We start from the raw sequence: 9626 nt of genomic DNA on the forward strand, positions 1-9626 counted from the left end.
TTTGCAAGGACCAAATATGCGGTAAATGCGCCTTTTGCGAGGGCTTGTGCGGATCTCAATTTGTTTTTCAGTTCTTCAGGTGTTAACTGCACTTCTTCGTATGCAACCCTAATTAGTCATTTAAGATCTTTCTACTCTTAATATTATGCTAGTCTGTAAAAATTTGTAAATTTAAAGACTCAAATAAATAAATAAATAAATAAATAAATAATGCGAAAAACGCATTTCTTTATTAATGATAGAAGTGGATGCATGGCACATCTACGAAAGAGCCGGCTGGAACCCTTTTAACACGCTTTTATTAGCTTGGCCTGTATCTACGTATCCATGTATATATGTAACGGAATCTGGAGTGGAGCCGAGAGACCCGGTAATGCAGAGCTCCGGACTCCGTTGCACCTTTTGAAGCATTTAAGATAGGTACTTTTAGCTAGTGCAGGCCACAAGACCAAGGCACCTGAAAGAAGAATCTGGCGCACAATGGTTGTGTAAATACAGTAGGTCACCTTAGGGTAGAATCCCCAGGAGGTGCCAATTGCTCTCTTGCAGGTGAACAGCTCTGCTGCTGCCTTCTTGGATCGCTCCACTATATGGTCATTCCATAATAGCTTCCTATCCAGAATGACTCCCAAATACTTGACTTGATCGCTAAACGCTAAGAACGTACCCCCAATTCTTGGCGGTTAAAATTTGGTACTATGTACCTCCTCGTGAAGAGAACAAGCTCGGTTTTATCCGGGTTGACTTCCAAACCTGTGGCGGGGTGTACTCCTGGAGCAGCTGCAGGATGTCAACTGGATCCGTTGGCGTTACTGGAACCCAGGCTCTAGCCCTTGGTCGTGAGGAGATATCACACGCCTCCACTACCTTGAGGCGCGCGCCCGGATATACCACCCCTATCAGCGTGACGGCGGCCCTATAGAGGTTTACCGACCTGGCGTCGTCGCAGGCAATTAGCTTGATATTGCCCTGGAACCACCCTGCATCGGTATAGATTGCGGTGGACCAGGGTTGTCTTTCTTAACCTTAACGGCCACCGTAGCGAGCGCGGCCTCGATCCACTTCCACTGTTGTTTCGGGATCCTGCCATCTTCGCTGCTCTCGTCTATAATGCCAATGATCTGCCGACCCTGCGTCTTGGCCCTTTTCGGTGCCGTGGGGTTAGATTCATCCATGGACCGCTGGCATTTCGAGGTTTCAACGCTCTCGACTAAAATTTTTAAAATTACTTGAACTAAAAAATTAAAAATAAATAATAGTTTAAAAAAACTAAAAGAACACGCTTTTATAGTAAACCGAACTAAAAACAAGTAAGGAAGGCTAAGTTCGGGTGTAACCGAACATTATACTCAGTTGAGAGGTATGTAGACAAAATAAGGGAAAATCACCATGAAGGAAAATGAACCTAAGGTAACCCTGGAATGTGTTTGTATGACATGTGTATCAAATGGAAGGTATTAAAGAGTATTTTAAGAGAGAGTGGGCCATAGTTCTATAGGTGGACGCCTTTTCGAGATATCGGCATAAAGGTGGTCCAGTGGTGACTCTAGAATTTCTTTGTATGATATGGGTATCAAATGAAAGGTGTTAATGAGTATTTTAAAAGGGAGTGGGCCTCAGTTCTATAGGTGGACGCCTTTTCGAGATATCGCCATAAAGGTGGACCAGGGGTGACTCTAAAATTTGTTTGTACGATATGGGTATCAAATGAAAGGTGTTAATGAGTATTTTAAAAGGGCGTGGACCTTAGTTCTATAGGTGGACGCCTTTTCGAGATATCGGCATAAAGGTGGTCCAGTGGTGACTCTAGAATTTCTTTGTATGATATGGGTATCAAATGAAAGGTGTTAATGAGTATTTTAAAAGGGAGTGGGCCTCAGTTCTATAGGTGGACGCCTTTTCGAGATATCGCCATAAAGGTGGACCAGGGGTGACTCTAGAATTCGTTTGTACTATATGGGTATCAAATGAAAGGTGTTAATGAGTATTTTAAAAGGGCGTGGACCTTACTTCTATAGGTGGACGCCTTTTCGAGATATCGGCATAAAGGTGGTCCTGTGGTGACTCTAGAATTTGTTTGTATGATATGGGTATCAAATGAAAGGTGTTAATGAGTATTTTAAAAGGGAGTGGGCCTTAGTTCTATAGGTGGACGCCTTTTCGAGATATCGCCATAAAGGTGGTTCAGGGACGACTCTGGAATTTGTTTGTACGATGTGGGTATCAAATGAAAGGTGTTACTGAGTATTTTAAAAGGGAGTGGGCCTTAGTTCTATAGGTGGAAGCCTTTTCCAGATATCGGCATAAAGGTGGTCCAGGGGTGACTCTAGAATTTGTTTGTACGATATGGGTATCAAATGAAAGGTGTTAATGAGTATTTTAAAAGGGAGTGGGTCTTAGTTCTATAGGTGGACGCCTTTTCGAGATATCGCCATAAAGGTGGACCAGGGGTGACTCTAGAATTTGTTTGTAAGATATGGGTATCAAAAGAAAGGTGTCAATGAGTATTTTAAAAGGGAGTGGACCTTAATTCTATAGGTGGACGCGTTTTCGATATATCGCCATAAAGGTGGACCAGGGGTGACTCTAGAATTTGTTTGTACGGTATGGGTATCAAATGAAAGGTGTTAATGAGTATTTTAAAGGGGACTGGGCCTCAGTTCTATAGGTGGGCGCCTTTTCAGGATATCGTTATAAAGGTGGACCAGGGTTGACTCTAGAATGCGGTTGTACAATATGGGTATCAAACGAAAGGTGATAATGAGTATTTTAAAAGGGAGTGGGCCTTAGTTTTATAGGTAGACGCCTTTTCGAGATATGGCCATAAAGGTGGACCAGGGGTGACTCTATAATGTGTTTGTACGATATGGATATCAAATTAAAAGTTATTGAGGGTTTTAAAAGGGAGTGGTGGTAGTTGTATATGTGCAGGCGTTTTCGAGATATCGACCAAAATGGGGGCCAGGTTGACCCAGAAAATCATCGGTCGGGTACCGCTAATTTATTTATATATGTAATACCACGAACAGTATTCCAGCCAAGATTCCAAGAACTTTTAATTTCGCCCTGCAGAACTTTTTCTTTTTCTTCTACTTAATATGGTAGGTGTCACACCCATTTTACAAAGTTTTTTTTCAAAATTTATATTTTGCGTCAATAAACCAATCCAATTATCATGTTTCATCTCTTTTTTCATATTTGGTATAGAATTATGGCATTTTTTCATTTTTCGTAATTTTTGATATCGAAAAAGGGGGCGTGGTCATAGTCGGATTTCGGCCATTTTTTATACCAATACAAAGTGAGTTCAGATAAGTACGTGAACTGAGTTTAGTAAAGATATATCGATTTTTGCTCAAGTTATCCTGTTAGCGGCCGAGGGGAAGGACAGACGATAGACTGTGCATAAAAACTGGGAGTGGCTTCAACCGATTGAGCCCTTTTTCACAGGAAACTGTTATCGTCCTAGAATCTAAGCCCCTACCAAACTTCACAAGGATTGGTAAATTTTTGTTCGACTTATGGCATGAAAAGTATCCTAGACAAATTAAATTAAAAAGGGCGGAGCCACGCCCATTTTGAAATTTTCTTTGATTTTTGTATTTTGTTGCACCATATAATTACTTGAGTTGAATGTTGACGTAATTTACTTATATACTGTAAAGATATTAACTTTTTTTTAAATTGGGCTTAAAAAAAAATTGTTTTTAAAGTGGGCGTGGTCGTTCACCAATTTTGCTAATTTTTATTAGGCATACATATAGTAATAGGAGTAACGTTCCTGCCAAATTTCATCATGATATATTCAGCGAATGGAAAATTACAGCTTGCAAAACTTCTAAATTACTTTCTTTTAAAAGTGGGGGGTACCACGCTCATTGTACAAAATTTTACTAATTTTCTATTCTGCGTCATATGTTCAACTCACCTACCAAGTTTCATCGCTTTATCCTTCTTTGATAATGAATTATCGCATTTTTTTACCAAATTTCATCAAGATACCTCAAAATTTACTCAAGTTATCGTGTTAACGGACGGACGGACGGACATGGCTCAATCAAATTTTTTTTGATACTGATACCGTACAACCAACCGTTATCCAATCAAAGTTAATATACTCTGTGAGCTCTACTCAACTGAGTATAATCAGAAAATAATTTTCAATTAAAAAGAGTTTATATAACAGTAGTCATAACAGGTCAAACAATCGTTTATAGTTAATCACCTCAAACTAAAATTATAATAAAATTTAAGTTATTAACAGAATAATTATAATAAAATTTAAGTTATTAACAGAATAATTTAATTCACAGTAAAAAGCGTGGGGTGCTTGATATTGAATGTTACAGTCATTCTATTGACAATTATCTGAGAGGAAAGATATGAAATGTAAGCAAATGCACCCCACGCTTTTTACTCTGAATTAAATTATTCTGTTAATAACTTAAATTTTATTATAATTTATTTTGATGTGATTAACTATAAACGATTATTTGACCTTCTACTACTGTTGTATACAATTTTTTTAATTGAAAATTATTTTCTATTTTTTAGATCGGTTTACTATAAAAGCGTGTTCTTTTAGTTTCTTTAAACTATTATTTATTTTGGTTATTGCTTAAATATCGTATGTTAATCACGTACAACGAAACAACAAAGCAAAAGAACTTAAAGAAAAAAACTACAGGTATTTGAGTATGGATTAAAAGAAAAATGCGCATAAAAATATGCAGCTTAAAAGTCTGAAAAAATTAATTTTATTAGCAATAACATTTTTTTCCTTAAATAATCAAAGATATAACTAATTAAAGGTGCAGTGTATGACACATCGAACAAACGAAAATAATGGTCATATACATAGTTTTATTCATACTATGTACACATTTCTTTTATACACAATACCTAATATCTAACAAAATAATTGGCACGCATTTGAGCGTTTGCATTTTCTTTTTTTTTTTATGGAGATTATTTATGAATAGTGATAAATTTGAATGTGAGCAGGCCTGCTGCACAAATCCCATTTTTACGTACAAACTCTACAAATAAATATATATATTTTTTTTCCTCCTTTTTATACTCAGCTGAGCAGAGCTCACAGAGTATATTAACTTTGTTCGCATAACGGTAATCTGTAATGGCATAAACTAATCGAGATAGATATAGACTTCTATATATCAAAATGATATGGGCGAAAAAAGAAATTCATTTAGCCATGCCCGGCCGTCCGTCCGTCCTTAAACACGATAACAAATTTTACAGTATATAAGTAAATTATGTCAAAATTCAACTCCAGTAATGATATGGTGCAACAAAATACAAAAATAAAAGAAAATTTCAAAATAGGCGTGGCTCCGCCCTTTTTCATTTAATTCGCCTAGAATACTTTTAATGCCATAAGTTTAACAAAAATTTACCAATCCTTGTGAAATTTGGTAGGGGCATAGATTTTATGACGTTAACTGTTTTCTGTGAAAATTGGCGAAATCGGTTGAAGCGAGGCCCAGTTTTTATACACAGTCGTCCATCTGTCTTTCCGCTCGCCCGTTAACATGATAACTGGAGCAAAAATCGATATATCTTTACTAAGCTTAGTTCACTTACTTATCTGATCTCACTTTATCTTGGTATAAAAAATGACCGAAATCCGACTATGACCACGTCCACTTTTTCGATATCGAAAATTACGAAAAATTTAAAAAATGCCATAATTCTATACAAAATATGAAATAAAATAATTTAAAAAAAAATTTTTAAGTTAAACGGTTTTATTGAAAACAGTAATAACATGAAATAATAATAATACGAAAAGCTAGAAAATAATTAGGTAGGTCCTAGGTACTAGTCATCACACTCCTTATAAATCTAGGGCGTTGATCAGACAATTAAATAAAAGCGTTGGGCGCGTGAAATTTCTAAAAATGTGAGGCGTAGCATAGCCTGATTAAGGTTCAGTTGGTTTTACTTATGACTATCAATAGAAATATGACGCGTCCAACGCTTTTATTTAATTGTCTGATCAACGCCCTAGATTGACAAGGAGTGTGATGACTAGTACCTAGGACCTACCTAACTATTTTCTAGATTTTCGTATTATTATTATTTCCTGTAAGTATTGTTTTCAATAAAGCCGTTTAGCTTAAAAATTTTTTTTTAATTATTTTATTTTCAAGTTTTTAGTCTTTATTTAATTGCCTATTATTTTTCATTCTATTTAGTTCATTTAGTGACTTATTATTACAAGGACTCTTTCCTGACAATTTTTGACAACCCAAGTCCTCAATACATAATCCTTCCAAAGACTTGACTCGACTCTGCGCGTATGATTGTCCCTCCTCCAACTCCAAACTATTTTGAAGCCACTTCTACTGGACTGTATGCAATATTTGTTCCAAATATGAGCCAAATCGGGCATCATAGGTCGCTTTCTATTCATGTATGTATTAAAAAAAAAATATATGTAAGGCGCGATAACCTCCGAAGAGATCTAAGGCCGAGCTTCTCTTCCAATTTGCGTCGTGCTCCTCTTGATTTTTCCCTACAAATTGGCCGGACGGGACCTACATGTTTTATGCCGACTCCGAACGGCATCTGCAAGGCAGATGAGTTTTCACTGAGAGCTTTTCATGGAAGAAATACAATCGGAGCGCTTGCCAGACACTGCCGAGGGGCGACCCCGCTTAGAAAAATTTCTTCTAATTGAAAAATCTTATTTCTAAAATTTTGATGTTGCTTTGCCCGGGAGTTGAACCCAGGGCATACGGTGTGATAGGCGGAGCACGCTACCGTCACACCACGGTGGCCGCCATGTATGTATTATGTGTTCCAAATATGGACCAAATCAAATCGGACCACAAATACGAGTTTTGTGAATATCTCGATCCTTGCGCCACCCAGTGGCGATTTTTTTTGATAGGTTGCTTTCTATTCTTGTATGTATAATGTGTTCAAAGCATGAGCCAAGTCGGATCACAAATACGATTTTTGTGAATATCTCGATCCTTGCGCCACCTAGCGGCGATTTTTTTCATAAGTCGCTTTTTATTCTTGCATGTATTATGTGTTCCAAATATGAGCCAAATCGGACCACAAATACGATTTTTGTGAATATCTCGATCCATGCGCCACCTAGCGGCGATTTTTTTTCAAAGGCCGGTTTCTATTCTTTCATGTATTATGTGTTCCAAATATGAGCCAAATCGGACTACAAATGCGAATTTTGCGAATATCTCGATCCTTGCGCCACCTAGCGGCGATTTTTTTCTTATTATTGCATTGTCATCGGGTTCTGAACTACACTCCAAGTTTCAAGCTTGTAGCTTATCGGGAAGTTACTTAAATTTCAATTACAAGATTCGTTCACAACGGCCGTGCGGCCGTGCATGCGGCCTGCCTGTCAACTCAAGCTAAATAAAACCGTTTAAAAAGAGATGAAACATGGTAATTCGATTGGTTTATTGACGCAAAATATAACTTTAGAAAAAACTTTGTAAAATGGGTGTGACACCTACCATGTTAAGTAGAAGAAAATGAAAAAGTTCTGCAGGGCGAAATCAAACGCCTTTGAAATTTTGGCAGGAATACTGTTCGTGGTTTTACATATATAAATAAATTAGCGGCACCCGACAGATGATGTTCTGGGTCACCCTGGTCCACATTTTGATCGATATCTCGAAAACGCCTTCACATATACAACTATCGACCACTCCGTTTCAAAACCTTCATTAATACCTTTAATTTGATACCCATATCGTACAAACACATTCTATAGTCACCCCTGGTTCAACCTTATGGCGATGTCTCAAAAAGGCGTCCACCTATAGAACTAAGGCCCACTACGTTTTAAATAATCGTTAAAACCTTTCATTTGATACCCATGTCGTACAAACACATACTAGAGTCACCCCTGGTCAACACTTATAGCGATATTTCGAAAAGGCGTCCACCTGTAGGACTAAAGCCCACTCCCTTTTAAAATACTCAGTAACACCTTTCATTTGATACCCATATCGTACAAACACATTCTAGAGTCACCCCTGGTCCACCTTTATGGCGATATCTCGAAAAGGCGTCCACCTATAGCAGTAAGGCCTACTCCCTTTTAAAATACTCATTAACACCTTTCATTTGATACCCATATCGTACAAACACATTATAGTGTCACCTCTGGTCCACCTTTATGGCGATATCTCGAAAAGGCGTCCACCTATAGAACTAAGGCCAACTCCCTTTTAAAATACTCATTAACACCTTTCATTTGATACCCATATCGTACAAACACATTCTAGAGTCACCCCTGGTCCACCTTTATGGCGATATCCTGAAATGGTATCCACTTATAAAACTATGGCTCACTCCCTTTTAAAATACTCTTTAATACCTTCCATTTGAAACCCATGTCATACAAACACATTCCAGGGTTACCCTAGGTTAATTTTGCTAAATGGTGATTTTCCCTTATTTTGTCTCCAAAGCTCTCAGCTGAGTATGTAATGTTCGGTTACACCCGAACTTAGCCTTCCTTACTTGTTTCCAAGTTACGTATGTACGTATATGAAGAGAAAATCATAGTACAACTGTAAAATGTTGCATCTTAATGCCGCGTTTGTTATACACAAGAAATTTAAACAAAACAATACTACTAAGAAATATTTAATAGTATGTTCAACTAAACAGAAATTTGGTAATTTTTTTTTTTTTGTCAATTTCTTTATTCATTATGATATATAATTTTCATCTTGCCCAATTCCGCCCATACTAGAAGCTATCTTGGACATAATCTAAAAGAGACCACTATACCAAACAAAAAAAAAAAAAAATATTTTTTTTTGCAAATAATAATAGTAAGATAGGTCGAAATATGAGTAGGATAGAGATAATAATAGGTTAAAACTAAAAAAGGAATTATAAATAAAAGTTTGTAAAATGGGAATGCTGACGTCTCCCTTTATTTAGAAGGCATAGGGTAACACAGGTAAGTAAGGGCCCACCGAAAAATTAGGTGCGACGGTGGCCATGGTTTTGGAGGGTGGGAATATGCACAGGGCGTCGCAACAACACCCGCGGCGCCCCCAAATATATTCGGCCTTTTTCGCTTTCTCGCCTTTTCAGCTTTTTTTATGTCTTTGATTTTCAACCATAGTAACCGGTCAATTCCGGTTCGATTAGTTTTAGTTTTCTTTCGCGTTCTGAATTTTTGTTTTTGAATTTGAATGTTGTAGCGGGATGTCCGAGGCATCCGGTTCTCCCTGATGTCATTTTATTTGAAATATAATCGTTTTGAGTTAGCTCTGCGCTTTTGACAGTTGGTTTTGAATAGGCATGATAGGATTGTTTTCTGTTTATGGCGCAGGACGGCAAGCTTGGCAAGAACCCCGCCCAGCCGACATGACTAGCCACAGAGCACCACTGGATCATGCCGACTGCCTTCCTTGTCGCTCCATCAAAGATACGATTCCATAACAATTAACTAATTTCTTTATAGGACCACAAAAGTTTATTCGCGCACTCAGTAAAACTGGGCAACCATCACCGACGATCTTAAACGCACTTTTATTTCTCATTTCTAAAATAGCATTTCACGCTGTCATCGCGTTTCAAGAAAAAGTTCCATTCCGTCATAATGA

This window comes from Eurosta solidaginis, chromosome X (assembly GCF_040869045.1).
Source record: "Eurosta solidaginis isolate ZX-2024a chromosome X, ASM4086904v1, whole genome shotgun sequence".
In the NCBI taxonomy this organism is placed as follows: domain Eukaryota; kingdom Metazoa; phylum Arthropoda; class Insecta; order Diptera; family Tephritidae; genus Eurosta; species Eurosta solidaginis.